The sequence below is a fragment of the Balaenoptera borealis genome (genome assembly GCF_965194805.1).
Source record: "Balaenoptera borealis genome assembly, chromosome: 15".
NCBI lineage: Eukaryota > Metazoa > Chordata > Mammalia > Artiodactyla > Balaenopteridae > Balaenoptera > Balaenoptera borealis.
Genome location: NC_138871.1, coordinates 35,710,197 through 35,723,345, shown reverse-complemented (window position 1 = coordinate 35,723,345; position 13,149 = coordinate 35,710,197). Strand labels below are relative to the sequence as shown.

Below are 13,149 nucleotides of genomic sequence, written 5' to 3'. Positions count from 1 at the left end.
TGGCGCGCCTTCCGTGCCAGCGGATACATTTCGTATCTAATAAGTATGAGAGTGCCTTTAAACTGTTTTGAGCAGGGGAAACCCAAGATAATATGTTATTTTGCAATGGAGGTTGAGTGACTATCTAGCCTGATAGAGATCCCAAGAGAAGAAGCGGAGAGGGGGAGAAAGAAGCCTGAATCAGTGCAGGGAACCTTTGGTTTCAGTGTGAAGAACCCAGGAAAGAGCTATGCGTATCCTATGACACATGCTGGGACTTACAGGCAGAGGGTCATCCGTGGGATAAAATAAACACATTTGCTTTCCTTTGTCATCTCACGGAGAGGCCTGTGGGGCACTGGGCACAGTGGGACAGTGTGTGATTCACACTCCAGGAGAAGAATCCTGCTCTCCTTCTTCTATCCCTTTTTATAGATATTTTGGGAGCGGGGAGTCTTTGACTAAGAGTATGAGGATGGGGGCTTTTCCTGTCGTAAGGGTACCCCGCTAGAGAGGAGAGACACCTCACAGCCTATGTCAGCTGCTCAGAGGACTGACATACCTGTGCTGGTAGCACATGGAGACTTAGTGGGAAGATGAGACTGCTGAGGACAGAAGCCACTGCACCAGCCAGTTCTTTGCCAGGCAGTCCTAAAGAGCTGCCGGAATCAGCCAGGGATAAACCTGGTTATTCCCTCCCAGAGCTGTCACCCAAGGTTGGGAGGGCTGGGAGTGTTAGCAGTGGAGGGCATACTTTTTCGCTAATGCCTGCCCTTCATCTAAATGTTGTGTCATTCTGTAAAGGGAACAATTAAGGAAGAAAAGTTACCAGGAAATCATTCAGTCAAAGCCTCTTCTCCCGCTTACATCACGGGTGTCTCAACAGGTAGGATGGTCTATGAGAGGTTTTAATTAGAGGAGGCCGCACCTTCAAGTAAGCCACTCTTCAAATTCTTTCCCAGGCAAACTCATCACTCTGTAAATAAACTTGTAGTCGTGTTTACATAAAAGTATTTAGCATATCAGCATCTCCTCTGAAGATCAGGGCAAAAGAAAATAGACAGGATCTCTTTCTGTCAGTTAGGATTGTGTTTATCTGCACGCTACAGAAAGCTGGGTTTTGGTGGCTTAAATAAACTAGGAGTTTGTTTTTCTCTCATAGTAAGAAGGTCACAGGTAGGCGATTGCTGAAGTTGATTCAGAGGCTCAACAATGTCAAGACTGACACCTCTGGGGTCCTCTTGGTTGGCCTTTCTCTTAGGTTCGTGGCAGGTCCAGCCACATGGGTGTTCAAGGCAGGAAGAGGGTAAAACCAGAAGAGGTGCAGCAGGCACAGCCGTCTCTTTTTATCAGAACAATAAAAGCATGAAAGAAGCCTCTTTGTCTGACCCAGCAGACCTCTGACCCTTGGCCCACACCTGGGCACATGGTCACCCGTTAACTTTAATGAAAGTTGAGAAAATGAGTCATTTCTCCTTCCAGCCTTCATGGAGAGGAGTGGCAAGGGAGAAGGGGATTAGAAATGACATTGAGGTTGCCAAGTATCAATGTCTGCCTTACTACTCAGGCTCATTAAATTAGAGCCTTGCATTAGGATCAGCCAAAGGAGCTTTAAAAATCCAGGTGCCCAGGGGGGCTTCCCTGGTGGCGCAGTGGTTAAGAATCCACCTGCCAATGCAGGGGACACAGATTCGAGCCCTGGTCCAGGAAGATCGCACATGCCGCAGAGCAACTAAGCCCGTGCGTCACAACTACTGAGCTCACGTGCCACAACTACTGAAGCCTGTGAGCCTAGAGCCTGTGCTCCACAACAAGAGAAGCCACTGCAATGAGAAGCCCGTGCACTGCAACGAAGAGTAGCCCCCGCTCACCACAACTAGAGAAAGCCTGTGCGCAGCAACGAAGACCCAATGCAGCCAAAAATAAAAAATAAATTTAAAAAAAATTTAAAAAAAAATTCAGGTGCCCAGACCACACCCCAGACTAATTCCATCCAGATCTCTGGGAGTGGGACCCAGGCATCAGTATTTTTGAAGGCTCCTCAAGTCAGTTCAAAGCACAGTGAAAGTTGAGAACAACTTATGTAGCCGACTCTCCAGGATATGTTGGAACAACTTCTCCAGGTAATATTGATGCAGATGATTCCTAAATCCTTTTGAAAAACACTGTTAAACTCTTATTTATTGACAAATTTATTTATTTATTCAGAAGTATCTATTGAGTGCCTCCCATGTTTATGGGTACAGAAGAAAAGTGGGAATGGATTTAATGCTTTATGCTCTTCGGTTACTTTCAGGACCTCTGATCGTAGAGTGCTTTACAATGAAAAGAAAACACTTTCTCATTTAAACTTCAGAGCAAGGCTATGAGACATTATTATTTCAGTTTAAAATCCAGAGCAGCTTGATAGTTGAGAAGGTGAAGTGAGCTGCTGCAAGTTGCTCAACTTTGAGCTGATGTGTGTTGGGTGGCAGAGCTGTCACTGGGAAAGAGGTTTTCAGTCTCTGCGTTCAGTGCTCTGTCCACTGGAAGAAAAAAAACCCCGTATACACTACAGCCGAGTCATCATGCAAACTGAAATGCCTTTTGCAGATCTGCCCAAAGTGAGTGATGCAGGACTATAGCATACACTGATTGACCAGTTATGATCGAAAAACAATATTCTCAGTGCTGTTTTGCATGCACTCACTTATTAGATCTTCCCAACAAGCCTCTTTGGCAGGTACTTTTATCTGCACATTAATCCCAAGGAAAGTGGAGGCTTAGTTCCATATCTAAAGTCATAGTGTTAGTAGGAAGAGGAGATAAGATTCCAACCCTTGCATCTCGTTCCAACCTGTGCTCTTAACTCAGAGCTGCTTTGTGCAGTTGAGCAGGTGTTTCACTGCATAATGGGGCCCAGCCAAGAGGGCAAGTGGGAGCTGAAATTCAGCCCAAGCTCAATTCACCTATTGCCTTTCTCAGGATGGATTCATTTCATTTATTCATCTGGTCAGTCACCCACTCACTCATTCACAAATACCTATAGAAGGCCTTCAGTGCTAGGGAATCTCAAGGAGACATTGACCGATATACACTTCAGGCCTTTCCTGCCTATATGTGTGTATGTTGCTCATTAGAGTTCATACATACTGGGGGTATGATTGCAGGAATTTAAAAATTATTTTTCTTTATAATCAAAGCAATTATATATACAAGGTAAGGAATCAGATAGTTCAAAAAAATTATGATGAAAAGCACTAATCTCCCACTCTGCCTACCCAAGACCCCATCAGCCCTATCAGAGGTTCCTTTCTCTCTGGTTTTTATTCTTGCTTGTTATTCGCAAAACGTCCTGTGCCTTGAAGATGCTATCAAGCTGTCTACCCAAGTCCTCTTTGGCCAAGGGAGACAGATGAAGTTGAATCAGAATGTGTAGTTCTGGCTTCTCCCATGTAGGGCCTCAGAAACTTTAGCATACTGAGTCATACTGCAGCTTTCTCTCTGCCTTCTTCTTTACCCCATCTTTTCCTTTCTTTTTCTCTATCACTGCTATGCCCTTTGTACCTATCTGAAACACAGTAGGCATTTAATAAATATTTGTGAATGAGTAAAGGAAGGGATATCAATTATGGCTACTCTTTATGTAGGACCTGACAATTTTCAAAGTGCTTTTCACTTAATGTCATCCAATCTTAATAACAAGCTATGGAATTAGTATTATTGATATCGAACCATCTTATACATATGGAAATTGTGTTTCGATGACATAAAATGACTTGCCCAGATTAAAAAAATGGTGGGCAAGTGCCTGAACCCACCCTCCGCTGAAAACAACTAAATATACTGAATAAAATTTTAAGATAGCTTTTTATAATTTGTCTACTTGTTTGCAAGAAAATAAGGAATACCTGGGCATAGAACTGATGAATATAGGAACCCAGTTACTGCCCTGAGGACATTTTCTGGGTCAAACGGAGCATCATTTCTAAGGTTTCCTGGGGTTTGAGGTTTGAAAGACAAAGCTCAGGGCCCACCCAAGGTAAAGAATCTAATAGAAGACCCTCAAGAAAGCTGGGGCTCCATGGGGCTACACCCACAGTGCAAGGGTGAATTAAAAATAAAACTAAGAGGTCCTTTCTTCACTCAGGGACCTCAAGGAAAATTGTCTCAACCTTGGCAATGAGCTAATTGGGAGAAAAAAATATTCCTTAAAAATTTATAACCATAAGCCATCACCTAGGTGGCCTAAAATACCTCAAGCTGATACACTTCTTTAACATTTTCCAGTATTGGTAATGTCTCCATTCACTGACAGAAGCAAACACAAATATCTTTTTGAGGAATCCACATTGATCCTAGGCCTCAAAGATTTTTTTTCAAGGAAAATTCTAAGGATAATTAGCTCTTTATAGTCAAAAATCCTTATACATACAAAGAAATGAGACACCATTTGCAAGAGCCAGCAGAAGCAACAGATAATAAAATAAGACCTTAAAAAACCTCAGGTTTTGGAAAGATCAGCCACAGAATATAGAATAATATGTTTTGTAAGGTGGAGTAAAATATGAGTAAAGAGCAAGCAGATTAGTAAAAATTTCTAGATATAAAAAATATGATAATATCCTAATGACCATTTTTACATAACATTATAACATTAACATGTTTTTATAACATTTCTGTTTTAAAGTCTTAATCTTTGTAAAACATTCTGTTGATACAATGTTTGCATAAGGCAGTTCTATTTCTCTTTTCCTAGCATTTCTATATGGATATCAATTTATACACAATCATGGTGCTCTCAGTTTTAAGGACCAATCACAGTGAGAACTGATGCATGTTTCTGTTTAATGACTTGATGGTATTGTCTGGGAAGTGATTCAGCATATGAATGTTTATTCACTGCAAGGTGGTGATAATAATACCACCTTTGTAGAGTTGTTGTGAGTGTAGTGATTAACATTTTGTCTACTGGAATCAGACTGACTGTATCGACCACTTATCAATAGTGTGACCTTGAATAAGTTTTTCATTCTCTCTGAGCCTTGTTTTCCTCATTTGCAGAAAGAGGATACTTATAGTGTATGTGTCATAATGTTGTCAAGGGAGCACATGAGATAGTGCAAGTGCTTTGCACTTAGCTGGCACAAATTGATGTTAACTATTATTGTGGTTATATAATGTATTAGTGTCTGGTACATAGCAGGCAACCCATAAACAATGTTCTATTAAGTATTATTATTCTTAAGCAGAAGTTATTTGAATTTATTTTGTCAAGGATAGCATCTGTTCATTTTTAGCTGGAAAGTGCCTTACAATTCAACTAGTTCCATCCCCTAACTTTACCGGCAAAAAATTCCAGAGAGGTAGGGACTTCGCTGGTGGCACAGCGGTTAAGAATCTGCCTGCCAGTGCAGGGGACATGGGTTTGAGCCCTGGTCCGGGAAGATCCCACATGCCGCGAAGCAACTATGCCTGTGCGCCACAACTACCGAGCCTGCGCTCTAGAGCCCGCGAGCCACAACTACTGAGCCCACGTGTCACAGCTACTGAAGCCTGTGTGCCTAGAGCCCGTGCTCCACAGCAAGAGAAGCCACTGTATTGAGAAGCCCGCGCTCCACAACGAAGAGTAGCCCCCGCTCGCCGCAACTAGAGAAAGCCCGCACGCAGCAAAGAAGACCCAATGCAGCCAAAAATAAATAAATTAATTTAAAAAAAAATTCCAGAGAGGTAGAGTTTGTATCAGAGGTAGTCTTCCTGGCTTCTGGATTTGTGCAAATGGCAGTGAAGGAGAGGTAGAAAAATATGAGGATTTTAAGCATTGGTGGGTGAATCAAACCTTGATTCTTCTGCAATAAAAAGACATATTTGTGTTTCAAGGAACTTTTTTCTCACGGAGCAGGACCGTCAGTGGGGCTGGCTGGAATTGCTGGGAACGGGCAGAGGTTTGAGGGGCTGCGGAATGTGGGAGCTCTTCTCTCCTGGGACTGGGACCGTAGGCAGGCTGGGTGTGAACCCAGTCAGTGGAAGTGCTGGCAAAGCCCGGCATCGAGACAAGGTTAAACAGAGAACGGAGAGGTTTACGGGACACTGAGAAAAGGGAGGCAGAAGAGGACGGGAGAGGGGGTGGAGGGGGAGAGAAAGTAAAAGAAGAGGGAAAGGAGAGGTTTAGACATTTTGTATTAGAAGAATAGAACCTCTGTGGCGATTTATTAATATTAATTTTAAGATCATCCCATTTTCGCTTTTTTCTAGAGCTGTGTACATAGTTGCTTTGAGTTCGAATGGATTGTAAAATATGTCCCCAAAGCAGTGTGGAATATTCCCCGTTATGAAACCAATTTAAGTTTCTTTTTAAAAATTACGTAACTCTTAGTTGTAAGAGATGTCTGCTCTGTGTAAGGGATATAGGTGCCTTCAGAAAGCAGTTTCTGAGGCTTTCTCTTTTTAAGTATCATTGAGACAGTCTACATGGCTGAAAGATCTGAGTATATTGTTAAGGTAGTTGAGAGCTTGATGTAACTAATTAAGTCCTCTAGAAATTAGTTTTAACAAGTTCTGCCAGATGCTCTTATTGGAAATAGCTGCTTGGGAATTTGGAAAGTTGAGACAAAAATGAATAAAGTGGAAACTTAGCTACTTATAGTTGTAGAGAAATAGGAAAGAAGGCTTGTGTACTCTCTGCTGTTATATGAAAAGAAAGGAAGACTAGGCTTTGAGCACTGAATTCTTTCCAACAGCCTGGATGAGGTGCCTAGAATATCTGTTAGTGATACAGAAAGAGAATAGATGGATGTTAGCAAAGCCCAGAGGACTATTTGGATCTGAGGAAACTCAGAAGTTTTGAACAAATTGCTGAGAGGGGATTTTGATACCAAGCTTAGCAATTCAGATAAGGTGATTTAAAGAAAGGCTCAGAATTAGTGAAAAAGGTACTTAGTTGTAACTTAGATGTTCATTTCTTGAAAAGTTGCTCTCAAATGTAATCTTTGAGATTATCAGTTTAAACATAACTATTGGTAGCCATGGAAGACAATTCTGTTCCTACTTAGAATTTTCATGCTGAAGGATTTTATGCTAGAGGATGAGGAAATATATTATTAGGAGGCTACAAGTATAGCTGTTTTTGATGTCTCAGTAGTGGGAAAATAAGTTGGTAAAGAGACCTAATAAGTCTATAAAGAGAAAAGTGTTAGTAGAGCTCTACTTCTGAATGACAGGCAAAGCCAAAGGTTTCAGTTTTCGAATCAGGTGACTATAGCAGGACTGCCACTGTTGTTGGTGGCAGCATACTTAAAATGTGCCTACTAGATTTTGAGTTGGGGTGATGAATAAAGTTCTTTTAAAAGTTGAAACTGTGAAATAAAGGTTATGAAGTGACAAAAAAGTTATAGCAATAGTGCTTGAATGGCTTAAACACGGCCAAGAAAATATAAAGTATCTCTTGTGCTACTAAGAATGAACAGAGGGTTGGAAGAGATTTTTTTTTTTTTCTAAATTCTGTCTACTTCTTTAAATTGTGTCTATTTATTTTGGGTTTCTGCCTCAGATTTTTTATTATGTATATCTGTAGCCTCCCTATTTGAGTTATTTTTAAACTTGTCACTTTCTTTCCCCTTTTGGGGAGTAGAGAGAAAAAGAAAAAAATAAAAACGTGAGTTATGATTAATTAACCTTTTGTAGACCAGGGAAATTATTCTCTTATTTGGCTCTTTAATCACTGGATCACAGAACTCAAGTGAGGGAAAAATACGGATGTTAACTTTACTCTAGAGAAGAAAAATATTTCAGTGTCAGAGAGATGTTTTTTGTTTGGTAGCTTGTTTTTGTTTGTTCTTATTATGAAAATCCATGGGTTAAACTAAATGAACTACTGGCTTGTTTTGGGCTTAGCTCAAAGTATATTTTGTTGTTTTGGATTTGTCTAGTTTAGTGAAATGAGAAAAATATATAAGGTCAGCAGTAACTGAACCAAGGTATGGCACTGGGTCTAAACTTTCAGCAAAAATATATTTCAGTTGGTGATGTCACCAACTGAAAATGTTGATATTTGTGTTTGTTGCATTTTATGCTAGTTTTGTGTACCTAGTTTGGTAGATTTAAGTTCCTCACAGGAAGTAACAGGAATGTTGATAATATGTAGAGATACCGACATCTTTAATTTATGATGATCTTGAAGTAATTTTTAAAATCTTTGCTGGTATTTATTGAAACATACTCAGTGCCTCTTAGCCTTTTTCTGCACTTCCGCATATGATGATTTGTAATCCTAATGTTACTGAGCTCACCTGGTCTCTCTCTACCACATGAGAACCTGAGGCACACAATGTCAATGCCTGGTGCATTAGTGGGCACCTTCTTCAGGTGGCAAGAGGGTCGGGTTGACGAATTTTGTCCACAAATCAAGCATGGAATTATTATCTAGAGCTAACAGTTAGGTAATGATTTGTCGTGTTATCAGGACCTAGAGTAGCTTCTAAATGAATATCCAGCAATGAAGTGAAAACCTAGAGTCTCTGTCTGGTCATCTTCTGAGGTCAAACTGTTATGCCTCAGTGACCAACGTCCTATAAAATGGAGGGGAAAAATTATTTAAAGCCAGTGCTGGCTTTAGCCTCTTCTGTGTTTTGAGAAGGGCAGCATAATTCGTATCAGTGGGGTCAGGACTATTGAGACTGTTTCCCCCCAGCCATTCCTAATGGGGGCTGGAAGGTGTGAGGCCTGGAGCAGAGGTTGCAGGCTGTGCAGGTGCTTTGGGTGTTGCCAGAGTCCAGCCTAGGGGCGGAGACAGTAGAGAGTGAAATCTTCTGTAAAAATGGAAGGATTTTTTTTTTTTTAAGCAACTAGAGGTCAGGGAGACTGGGAGAAGAGAGGAGAGTCATGCAGAATGACATGAGATTTATTGACAGAGTGGCCCAAAACCCTCCAAGAGAGATAGGGGTCTAACATTAAAATATACATTGTTTGCAATGCAGTGCTGTAAGCATCCTGCATCACTGCACATCTTCAGTAAAATCCTCAATGAGTACATATTCTTTGGGGCAGTGTTTTCATTTTTGTTTTAGTTTTGTAGCAGTCAAGAACAGTGCTGAGTTCTCTGCCAGGGTTGATAGAAAGCATGGAGAAAGAGGACAGCTATGGAAGCAGGGCTGCTGTGAGATTGAGGATAATTGGTTCATAGGAGCCTGGTACTCAGATCAAAAGTGGCAGCATAAACCCCAGAGAATGTGCAGGCATCTTGGGAAGGACAAGAAATAGAAGTCCTGAGCCTCTGGTTAAGAGAGCTAGCTAGCTAGATAGTTAGTTTCCACAAGTATGTGCCTGCCATGTGTTAGGTGAGAGCCCTCACTGTCCTTTGTCCCATGTTAGGTAACATGAACTGAGAGAAAAAGAGTAACACTTGGGGCCTTCCCTGAAGAAACCATGAGCCAAATTGGGAAAATCAATTTATCACATGCGATTTGGTAACAGTATTACTTCATATTTTCTGACATAGTAAAACAGAAAGTGCTGCAGCAGAAGCAGCTAGGAAAAAAATTAAGAAGTTGGTGTCTTTGTGGCTTTCTTCTAAGTAGAATTAGAGTCAGCCGAATGATGGAAAACTTTGTTCAGCGTTACGAGTGAAGCTTTACATCTCTGTAGGACATGCCTCTTTCCCTGTGCTTCCTTAACAAACATGTGGAATTAGCAATAGCTTCCCACTGAGGGATGGTGACTCAGGGCAACTGCCATCTGATACCAATCCAATAATGACACAAGAAGTTAACATCTGCTTGGAGCTGGATTATCTAAGCATTTTACAGTTATTAATGTATTTAATTTCCACAAAAATACCTATGAAATAGGTACCACTGTTTCCCCATTTTACAGCTGAGGAAACTTAAAGAGGCTAAGCAGACTGTCCGAGGTCATATAGTCAGTGGACAGCTGAAATCTATTGGTCAGCCCTGTAGTCAGTCAGTCTGTGTCCTTGTTTCTTAGCAGGGGTGGCACTGCCCTCCAAGGGGCATTTGGAGTTTTGTGGGAGCAATTTTTGGTTGTCAAAATGATCAGTGGGCAGGAGCAGCGATGCAAGGACAGTCTTATGCTGCAGAGAACTGTCCCACATTCTGTGTGGCTTATAAATATCCCACTGGGCATCCACGGAGATAAAACACTTGCACATGATTAACCAACATACTGTATTACTCTGCATTTGGAGCTGTTGCATTCTCAGCAATTTGCTCAAAAGAGGCAAGCATCTGCCGATGTCATCATGCCTTCCAAGGCAGTTATGTCCCAGCAGTTATGCACTGAAATACATTTTTAAATAAAGTACCCATTTTTTACTTCTCCTTTACATGATAGCTAGGACATGATATTTAAATTTTTGAATTAAGTATATACATAGGTTATTTATCATAAATTTTATTTTAGAAGAAGAAGGAAGTTGTTCCAAAATATTCATTATAAGAAAAGGGTCATGTGGATGTGAGAGATCAAACTAATGATGCCACCGAGGTCACCACTCTCGGGTGAGAGGTTGCAAACTGATGGCTCGCAAGCCAAATTCAGCCTACAGACATGTTTGGCGTGATCCTCAGAATATGAAAAAAGGGGTTCAAATGTATTGCCAGCATTTATTTATTTTTTAAATTTTTTTTATTTTTATTTTTTTAAATTGTATTTATTTATTTATTTATTTATTTATGGCTGTGTTGGGCTATTTATGGTTGTGCGAGGGCTTTCTCTAATGGCAGCAGGTGGGGGCCACTCTTCATCGCGGTGCGCAGGCCTCTCACTATCGCGGCCTCTCTTGTTGCGGAGCACAGGCTCCAGACGCCCAGTCTCAGTAATTGTGTTGCCAGCATTTAGAACTAGATTTTTCAGAAACCTTCTGCATTTCTGACTTCTCTTGGAAATTCTGACAGTCTAGCAATACAGGGACTCGAATGGTCATGGAGGCCCTGACCCGCTTTAGAGGGGCATCACCTCTCCAAATCACCAGAGTCCTGACTTAGCCCATGTGACTCATTAAGCTTCTTTATGGTGCCCACGGGCAATTGCATTTGTGACTCTTAGACACAGCGTGACTCATTTGGTAAAAGTGACCGTGCTGTCTGTCCCCGTCTTTGCTCTGCGTGTTATAACTTGTACTGAAAAACTAGACCCCAGCTTCCTTCATCTGTAATGCCAGTGCTCCGCCACAAGGCTCCCCCCGCCCGCCCCAGCTTAACACACCTAACTCCACTCAGGTGCATGCGTGCAGGTGCTACCGCCCGCTGTGATCTGCGGTTTAGGCACAAGAGGCCGCGCTGTCCATGCTTCCTGAGTCACCCTCCCCCCGGAGCCCCACAATTACTACAGTTTATAACCACCTATTGCTCTTTGCTTTGCTTTGTCATGTTAATTGGGTATCTGGGTTTTGAAGTTAATGTTAGAAGAAGCCTCATAGTTGAGAACTTTTTTAAAACACGGGGGGAAATACTGTCGAGAAAGGGAACACAAGACACCCCTAAAATCATCTGCCACAATTTTCTCCTGCACAGGTTTCAGTTATTGTATTTTCTGCCTCTAGAGAATGAAGAAATAAAGTCTAAAAAAACGGACTGTCTAGAAGAAATTAGGAACGCCACACATCTGCAATGAAACTAGATGAATTTTGAAATCAAATTCATGGGGTGTAGTAAGAGGCTCAGAAAGTTTGTAAAGTGAATGGTGAGGCACATTATTTTTTATCGTGTTCTACTTTCGAGCCCCCAAACTGGTCTTTGGCATCTCTGTGATGTTTTGTTCTCTCGGAGGCAGGCCTAGTTGGGGGACAGCCTCTCCACCTGTTGGAATCCTGCCCAAATCATCAGACAGGCTTGGGTAGATCTTCCCCTCCAGGCTAAGGAGAGGCCGGTTTGGTGCGGTAACCAGCACCCCTTGCTTCACTAATAATAGTCTAGTGGCTTAGTCACCCCGTGAGCACACACTCCACCCTGTTTGAAAATACAGGAGTGGGGAAAAGCATATATTTAAAGTTAAAACCCCATTTCAGTAAAAGCCCTTACAGTTCCTCCCTTTCTGTGGGACAGTCCTCACTGACCTAGCCCATCAAAGACATTGTCGTAGCAAGCAAACTGTGTCTTCTCATCACCTGTACCAACTCAGGGCTTTTAAAAAATAAGCACATGGTAATATGTGTGGAAGAAATGAATGAGTACTTGAATTTTGGTTGGGTCTAACCTACTCTCAAGATATTAATTTCTTTACAGCTTCATTTACTCACTCATTCATTCATCCATCCGACAAATATATGCTGGACATTCACTCCATGCCAGGCACTATTCTAGCTGCTGGGGATAGAGTGATGGGTAAGGCAGGGTTCATGCCTTCACAGAGCTGCAGTTTAGGGAGACAGACAATAGACCAGGAAGCAGATACACAAGGCAAATGCAGATAGGGAGAGATGCACCAAGGAAAAGAAAACAAGGGCTAATGGGAGCAAATGAGTGGGGCTGGGGCTAATTCAGATTGGGTGGCCAGGGAAGGCTGCACAGATAAGATCTGATGAGATTTGAATAAAAAGAAGGAGCCGGCGATGCAAATATCTGGGGATGCAGTGGTCCAGGGACGGGCAACAGCAAGAGTCCTAAGGTAGAAGTGAGTTTGGTGTGTTCAAGGAACCCAAAGAAAGTCTGTGAATCAGGGAGAGTGGGATAAAATGAGATGGGAGAGGCAAAGGGGGCATTGGGAAAAGTCTGACATACTAAAACTACAGTAGAAAGCCAGAGGAGGGCTCTAAGCAGGGAGTATTATGATGGAACTACTCTTTCCTAAGATGAATCTAGATGTAAATGGGTAAATAAATTTTGTTTTCATGCAATGGAATATGCTACAGTAGAGAAAACAAACTATAGATCCCTACTTGTAACAATATGGATGAATCTCAAAAACAATGATGAGTGAAAGAAGTCACAGAAGTACATACATTATTCCATTTATGTCAAGTTCAGAAGGAGATAAAACTAACCATAAACTTGGGGGAGCACTTCGGGTTCACTAAAACATAAAAATAAATGGCATCTTTCTTTAGTACATCCATGTGTATGAATGCATAGAAAAAGGACTGAACTGATAAAAACCAAAACTTAAGACAATGGGTACCCTGGATGAGGGAAATGGAATGAGGTGGGAGGAGAGGAGGTGGTCTAGAGGTATTTGAAC

General features: G+C 41.6%; 1 long non-coding RNA gene across 1 annotated transcript in view; it reads right to left on the bottom strand.

Moving 5' to 3' along the window:
- The window catches only part of LOC309611734, a 35,834-nt gene that overhangs the window by 15,070 nt on the left and 7,615 nt on the right, over positions 1-13,149 (bottom strand). The window contains exon 2 of the long non-coding RNA XR_014234709.1: positions 1-13,149. This exon is cut by the window's left edge and continues 15,070 nt beyond it. This is a non-coding gene — a long non-coding RNA (uncharacterized lncRNA).